The sequence below is a fragment of the Caretta caretta genome, chromosome 24 (genome assembly GCF_965140235.1).
Source record: "Caretta caretta isolate rCarCar2 chromosome 24, rCarCar1.hap1, whole genome shotgun sequence".
NCBI classification, from domain to species: Eukaryota; Metazoa; Chordata; order Testudines; family Cheloniidae; genus Caretta; species Caretta caretta.
This window is the reverse complement of record NC_134229.1, coordinates 13,104,059-13,111,748: the sequence shown is the minus strand read 5'-3', so window position 1 is coordinate 13,111,748 and position 7,690 is coordinate 13,104,059.

Here is a 7,690-nt window from a genome sequence, read left to right as displayed (position 1 = left end):
AGGACCTGCAGCGCACAGGGCAGCTGGCCGATGAGTTTGTGGACAGCCAGTCAGGGGGTGGAAAGGAGGAGTCCCAAAAGAATAAGCCCACCATGATGCAGAGAAACAGTCACCCTGGGATCCCCCAAAGGGGGAATGTGGAGAACCCCCTCCCAAGGGGAACAACTGGCATCAGGACCAACCGCCCAGCTCAAGGGAACCAATGGAACCTGAACTGCTATTAACTGTGGCCAGAGAGGCCACATAACTCATAGGCAGTGAGTTATATCTCCACGTGGTGCCTTGGCACCAGCAAAATTCAGAGCCCAGGGGCACAGCTCCACCAATATTTGGGGTTGGATGTCCCCCCACCCCACGCCTCCTACTAGTGCCCCCCGGCCTCCCCTTGCTGCCTCCCCGAGCCCCAGAGCAGAGCGTCCCTGCCTCTTCCAAGCAGCTCCATGCTGCCTCCCTGAAGCAACTGCTGCCGCAGGATCCTAGTGCCGCCATCTTAACTGCCAGGGCAGGCTGACTGAGCCTGCCCTTCCACCTCAGACCCTTCCCGTTTCCGGTGGGACCCTCCACCAGCACAGGGGACCCCCCCGCCCGCAGTCACCCCTCCTGCCCCATGCTGGGCAAGGGGCAGCCCCATCCCTCGCCCCCAGTGAGGCTACAGTCAGGGGCAACAGCAGGGGAGGAGGCGCACGCAGCTCCTCCCGGCACCCACCCCGGGGGAGGCGAGGGAGATTCCTGGACCTGAGAGGGGCCCTAGGAGCACATGCAGTGACAGTGGTGGGGCTGAGTGTGCTGCTGGGGGGGGCAGGAAAGGGGGGCTCTTCCCCCAGAGCTCACTGCTGCCGGCAGGGAAAGGGCTGGAGGGAGCCCTCCTCTCTGGCCCCTGTCCCACAGCAGCCTGCCTGCACCCCAAACTCATCACCAGCCCTGCCCCAACCCAGAGGCCACATCCCCAGCCAGACCTTTCACCCCCCACCGCACTCTCAACCCCAGCCTTGAGCCCCCTTCAGCACCAAAAACCCCTCATCTTCAGTCCCAGCCAGAGCCCTCATCCCGCCTCACCCTCTACCCTCTGCCCGAGCCCCTCCAGCACCACAAACCTCTTATCTCCAGTCCCAGCCAGAGCCCTCATCCCCCCACACCCCAACCCTCTGCCCCAGCCCTGAGCCCCTCCAGCACCACAAACCCCTCATCTCCAGTCCCAGCCAGAGCCCTCATCCCCCTACACCCAAACCCTCTGCCCGAGCCCCCTCCAGCACCACAAACCTCTCATCTCCAGTCCCAGCCAGACCCCTCATCCCCCCGCACCCTAAACCTTTGTCCCAGCCCCCTCCAGCACCCCAAACACCTTATCCCCAGTCCCAGTCAGAGCCCTCATCCCCCTGCACTCCAACCTTCTGCACCAGCCCTGAGCCTCTCTAACACCCCAAACCCCCCAGCCCCAGACAGAGCCCTCACCCGCCACACTCCTACTCTCACTCTGAGCCCCTCCCACACCCCAAACTCCTCATCTTCAGCCACACCCCACAGCCCTCACCCTGCACCCCCTCCCATCCCCAAACTCCCTCTCAAAGCCTGCACCCCAATCCTATGCCCCAGCCTAAGGCCTGCACCCCACACCTCCTCCCCCACCAAAACTCCCTCCCAGAGCCTTGGGCAGGTGGGGGGCGGAGTTTGGGCAGGGGTGGGTTCTGGGCACCACCAAAAATTATACAAACCTGCTGCCCCTGCCAGTGCCCAAGCTCAAGGACATACTGAGCAGACCGAACCCGCACAGAGTTAACTAGGTAGGAACACAGCCAGAGAAGGGGCAGGCTTCCCAGTGGGGGTCCGCGCAGCTTACCAACTGTTCAGGAGGGAGGAGTTTCCCAGACCAGCTCCCCTGGGTTGCTCTGGACTCAAGGTTCTCAATTTACAGGGTGGGTGCAGGGCTGTCCCTGCAGTGTGAGCGCCTTGTTCCCCTAGAGGTGGATGGGAGGAAGGTGTCACGGAGTGTGGGGGAGTCCAGGCCCTGCACCCCTCTTCCTGGGATTCACTGAGAGTCTCAGCCAGCCAGTAAAACAGAAGGTTTTTGGACAACAGGAACACAGTCCAAAACAGAGGTTGTGGGTACAACCAGGACCCCTCAGTCAAGTCCTTCTGGGGGAGCAGGGAGCTTAGACCCCAGCCCTGGGGTTCCCTGCGTTCCTCCACCCAGCACCAAACTGAAAATAACCCCCCCTCCCCCCCCCCAGCAGGCTCCCTCCTGCAGCCTCTGTCCACATTCCCGGGCAGAGGTGTTACCTCCCCCTCCTGGCTCAGGTTACAGGCTCTCAGGTCTCCCATCCCCAGGGCACATTCACAGGTCAACACTCCCCTCTCTCTGCTGGGTCACATTGTCACAGAAGGTCAATGGATAATGGGACATGGGTGCTGAGGTGACACTGGCCCAGCCCGAGGTGGTGGCCCCAGATCGGTGGTGCCTGATACCTACCTGACCCTGACGGGTTTGGGCGGGACCCCATTCAAGGTGCCTGTGGTGAGGGTACATCTGCAATGGGGTGCCAAGGAGGGCCCCAAGGATGTGGGAGTGCACCATCATTTGCCCACTGAGGTGTTGATGGGAGGTGAACCTAAAGGATTGGCCAAGCAACCCCCAGAATGCCCTATTTGTGACCCGTAGCCAGAGCCGGCGAGGGGCACTATGCCCTGACATTGGGGAGGGTACCTCACAGGAGGCACAGGACCCTACCCTGGTGGGGAGAGAGTGCCCAGGGACAAGGCTCAGAGTAGTGGCAGCAAGAGGGAGCAGGTGCCCATCCCTTCCCCATATGCTAAGTTCCAGGCCGAGTTGCAGAAAGATCCCTCCTTGCGGAAGCTAAGGGACCTGGCTGGCCTCAGTGCGGCACAGACCATGGGGAGAGGTTGCCAGGAGAGGTTCCTGTGGGAGAAGGGATTCCTGTACCAAGAGTGGGCTCCCCCAGGGGAAGTGGAGTCGTGGGGGATCAGGAGGCAGCTGGTGGTCCCCAAGAAGCATTGCTGCAAGCTACTGTAACTGGCCCATGACATCCCCCGCTCAGGACACCAGGGAATCCGGTGCACCACGCAGAGTCTGCTACAGAACTTTTACGGGCCTGGAGTCTTTACTACCGTCCAACAGTGTTACAGATCCTGTGACCCCTGTCAGGGGGTGGGGAAGGCCTGGGACAAGGGGAGAGTGGCTTTGAGACCTCTGCCCATTATAGATGAGCCTTTTCAGAAGGTGGCTGTGGACATAGTGGGGCCTCTCAGGAAGACGACCCGGTCGGGGAAGAAATACATTCTGGTGGTGGTAGATTTCACTACCCACTACCCCGAGGCAGTGGCCTTGTCTTCTATTGATGCAGACACCATGGCAGATGCACTGCTGACCATTTTCAGCCGAGTGGGGTTCCCCAAGGAAGTCTTAACAGACCAAGGATCCAACTTCATGTCAGCCCCGCTCCGGTGCTTGCGGGAGAAATGTGGGGTCTGGCACATCTGGTCTCAGCATATCACCCCCAGTCCAATGGGCTGGTGGAGAGGTTCAATGGAACTCTAAAGATGATGCTGAAAACCTTTATGAACCAGCACCTGCAGGATTGGGACAAGTACTTACCTCACCTGCTGTTAGCGTACAGGGAAGTGCCCCAGGAGTCTATCGGGTTTTCGCCTTTTGAACTGTTATATGGAAGAAGGATAAGGGGGCCCCTGGACCTGATGGGAGACAAATGGGAGGCGAAGGCCACTCCCGATGGAGAACCAGTGGTGGAGTATGTCTTGACCTTCTGAGAAATACTTGCTGAGCTCATGGGCTTGGCCAAGGAGAATCTGGCCAGAGCCCAGAAGAAGCAGAAGGTCTGGTATGACTGCATGGCGCGGGCCCCTGCCTACACTACCGGAGACCAGGTGATGGTTCTCATCCCTGTGAGATGAAACAAACTACAAGCCGTCTGGGAAGGTCCTTTCAAGATTGTCAAGCAACTAAATGAGGTAAACTATGTCGTGGAACTGTCTAACTGGGCACATGGCCACCGTGTGTACCATGTTATTATGATGAAACCATATTATGACGGGGGAATGTGGTATTATTTGTGTGTGGACATTGGGAGGAGCAGGAAGTTGACCCTTTAGTAGATCTATTCCCTGAGACAGGAGTTGGCTCCTCCCTGGAAACAATTCCCCTCTCTGATCAGCTAACCCCTGCCCAGCAAGCTGAGATCTGAGGAGCGTTGCATTTGTACGGATAGCTGTTTTCCAATCAGCCTGGACTCACTAATCTGACTGTCCACCGGGTGAAGACAGGATCGCACCCGCCTATTAGATGCTCCCCCTTCCGAGTCACAGGGAAAACTGCTCAGGACCTGGAAAGAGAAGTCTGTGTCATGCTCGCTTTGAGGGTGATCCAGCCATCTTCCAGCCGTTGGGCCTTGCCTGTGGTCCTGTTCCCCAAAAAGGACGGGTCGATCCGGTTCTGTGTGGACTATCGGAAGCTTAATGCCATCATCGTGTCTGATGCCTACCCCATGCCCAGGCCTGATGAGCTCCTAGACAAGCTGGGAGGAGCTTGCTACCTTACCACCATGGATCTTAAAAAGGGCTACTCAGAAGTGCCATTTATGCAGATGCCAGGCTGAAATCTGCCTTATCACCCCTCTGGGGCTCTATGAGTTCCTGACCCTGCCTTTCAGCCTCAAGGGGGCACCAGCCACCTTCCAGCACCTTGTGGATCAGCTATTGAGGGGGATGGAGAGTATTGCCGTAGCATGCATTGATGACATCTATGTCTTTAGCCAGACCTGGGAGGACCACGTAGGGTGACCAGATGAAACGGACAAAATATCGGGACACATGGGGTAAGCAAAAAAAAAAAAAAAAAGGGGGGCCAGAGTGGAGTTGCCGAAGGAAAAAAAACAAACAAACCACCGGAGCGGACAAAGCTGCAATATCAGGACAAATGGCGTCCCAACCATGCATCAGTCGGGACGCGGGACAAAGAACTAAAAATCGGGACAGTCCCGATTTTATCGGGAAGTCTGGTCACCCTAGGACCATGTGTCCCAGGTTAAACACATGCTGGACCGACTCCAGGAGGCTGGGCTGACCATAAAAGCAGAGAAGTGCAAGGTGGGGATGGCCGAAGTATCTTACCTGGGCCACTGGGTGGGGAGCAGCCGCCTAAAGCCGGAACCAGCCAAGGTGGAGGTGATCAGAGACTGGCCCGCTCCCCACACCAGAAAGTTGGTCCAAGCCTTTATTGGGATGGGGGGGTATTATTGAAGATTTGTGCCCCACTTTAGCTCCATAGCTGCCCCCATCACTGAGCTGTGCAAGAAGGGGAAGCCAGACACAATGGTCTGGACTGAGCAGTGCCAGAGGGCTCTCTGCGCGCTGAAGGAGGCTCTGGTGGCCCAGTGCTGGTAACTCCAGACTTTGACAAGCCCTTTATGGTGTTCACCGATGCCTCAGACACGGGGCTGGGGGCAGTGTTAATGCAGGGGGAGAGACATCCCATCGTGTACTTGAGCAAGAAGTTGCTACCCTCCGCTCCCTCCCTGCTCCTACCCCACAGAGGCCTGGGGCCCCTCACTCCCCACCCCACTCAGTTCAGAGAAGGAATACCTGGCCATGGTGTGGGCCCTTAAGAAGCTAGAGCCCTAACTATTTGGGTGACACTTCACTGTGTACACTGACCACTCCCCCTGACCTGGTTACACCAGATGAAAGGAGCCAATGCCAAGCTCCTGAGGTGGAGCCTGTTCCTGCAGAATTATGATATGGAGTTGGAGGTAGTCCATGTGAAGGGGAGTGCCAACATGATAGCCAGGGCTGTCCTTACCCATACACAAAGTACGCAGCTGCATAGGGCACCAGGAAATTTGGGGCACCAAATTTCCTGGTGCCCTCCGCAGCTGCGTGCTGCTCCAGCCCCTGCTCCGGCTCTTCCCCAGGGTCCCCGCCCATGCCCCGCCCTGCCTCTTCCTACCCCAGCCCTGCCCCCACTCCCCTGAGCTCTGCAGCAGGGCCAGGCCTGCACTGGCTTGGGGAGAAAGGGGGAACCACCCCCCAGCACTCACCGATGGCATGGCTGGGGACCGGGTGGCTGCACTCCCACTCCCGCTGCCGGTGAGTGCTGGGGGGTGGTTCCCCCTTGCCCCCCAAGCCAGCCCCACCCCCCGCTCCCTCCCTGCTCCTACCCCACAGAGGCCTGGGGCCCCTCACTCCCCACCCCACTCAGTTCAGTCCTGAAGGGGGGAGAGATGTGACGGAGTAGGGAGTGGGGAGTATTGACCTGGGAATGTTGCGTGGGAGTTTTACTGGGAATGTTGCATTGGTGCTGGATGGTGGTGGGATATCAGGGTGTGACCTCACGTGATGGATGATACATAACCTGAGCCCAGGAGGGGGCTGGGGCCAGGTGACACCTTCTGCTCAGGAAACTGGACAAAGGCTGGAGGAGGAGCCGGGGGGTATGGCTGCGGGGAGACTGCTGGTGTTATACCAATAAAATAAAAACCAGCAGGATCTTATTAAAGGGAAAAAGGCAAAATACCACATTTACTGTGAATACAGAAAGAATCATAGTAAGCAGTTAGTTATAGTTATAACATTCCATTCAATCTCATATTTATTCACACATTCATTCATACAAACATACACACACACAGGTTCTGCAAGGTTGTTATCATAGTTACCAGCCTTAGAGTTGCTCATGCCAAGCCACTGGCCAGGTGGCCTGGACATGAGGAGGGAGCAGGGCCTTGTCAGATGCTCATCTGATGCTCCTGGAAGTTGGTTTGCAGAATCAGACCCCAAAGTTCTCACTTTTTAGAGTCTATTTTTATAGGAATTTCTTCCTATGCCAGTCTATGGGAATTGCTTCATCATGCTGTTGCTGAATCAATCAGCAGATAGCACATTCCTGACGGCTCCGAGATGTTATCTTGTTCTTTGGTTCTCCCATTCTTGAGGCTGTTGGGTGGATTCCAGTCTGCCCTCCGGGGGGTCCTCTGGTTATTTCCACTTGACACTCAGCTGATGGACACTGGATTCTTAGGCTGGCACCTCCCTGATCATTCAGTTATTATCCACACCAAGCATCCATCCACATACATCCTCTATCTCTATTTTAATCACAATTGTTAATACAACAAAAGGGCGGGGAGTCTCTGGGTGCTGTTTCTGTTGTTAGAGTATTGCTTTGAGTCTCTCTCTCTGTGAATTGCTTTGAGAACAGACTCTGTCTTAGAATGTACTAACACAATTAGCAGCTTGCAAGTTTCACACATAGAGGGAGAGAAACAGTACCAAAAACCAAGAGACCTCTTAATTAGTAATACCCTGGAATTTAAACTCTGGGGAATCAAACTCATTTGTGATTTTAATACAGAACTTCTTTAATATGATCCAGCACTGGAAGGGGTTTCAGTTTGGAGCTGGCAGGGGAAAAGGAGGGAGGCCCAGCACCGGGGTCTGGGCTTCCTACCCCCAAGATGGACCTGACTGAGGGGTCCTGTTTTCTGTACCTACAAGATCTGTTTTGGACTGTGTTCCTGTTGCCTAATAAACCTTCTGTTTTACTGGCTGGCTGAGAGTCATGGTGAAGCGCAGGAAGTGGGGGGTGCAGGGCCCTGACTCCCCCACACTCCGTGACAGGGGGCAGCTGCTCCGGTTGTCAGCCACTCTGCCTGAGTCTGCG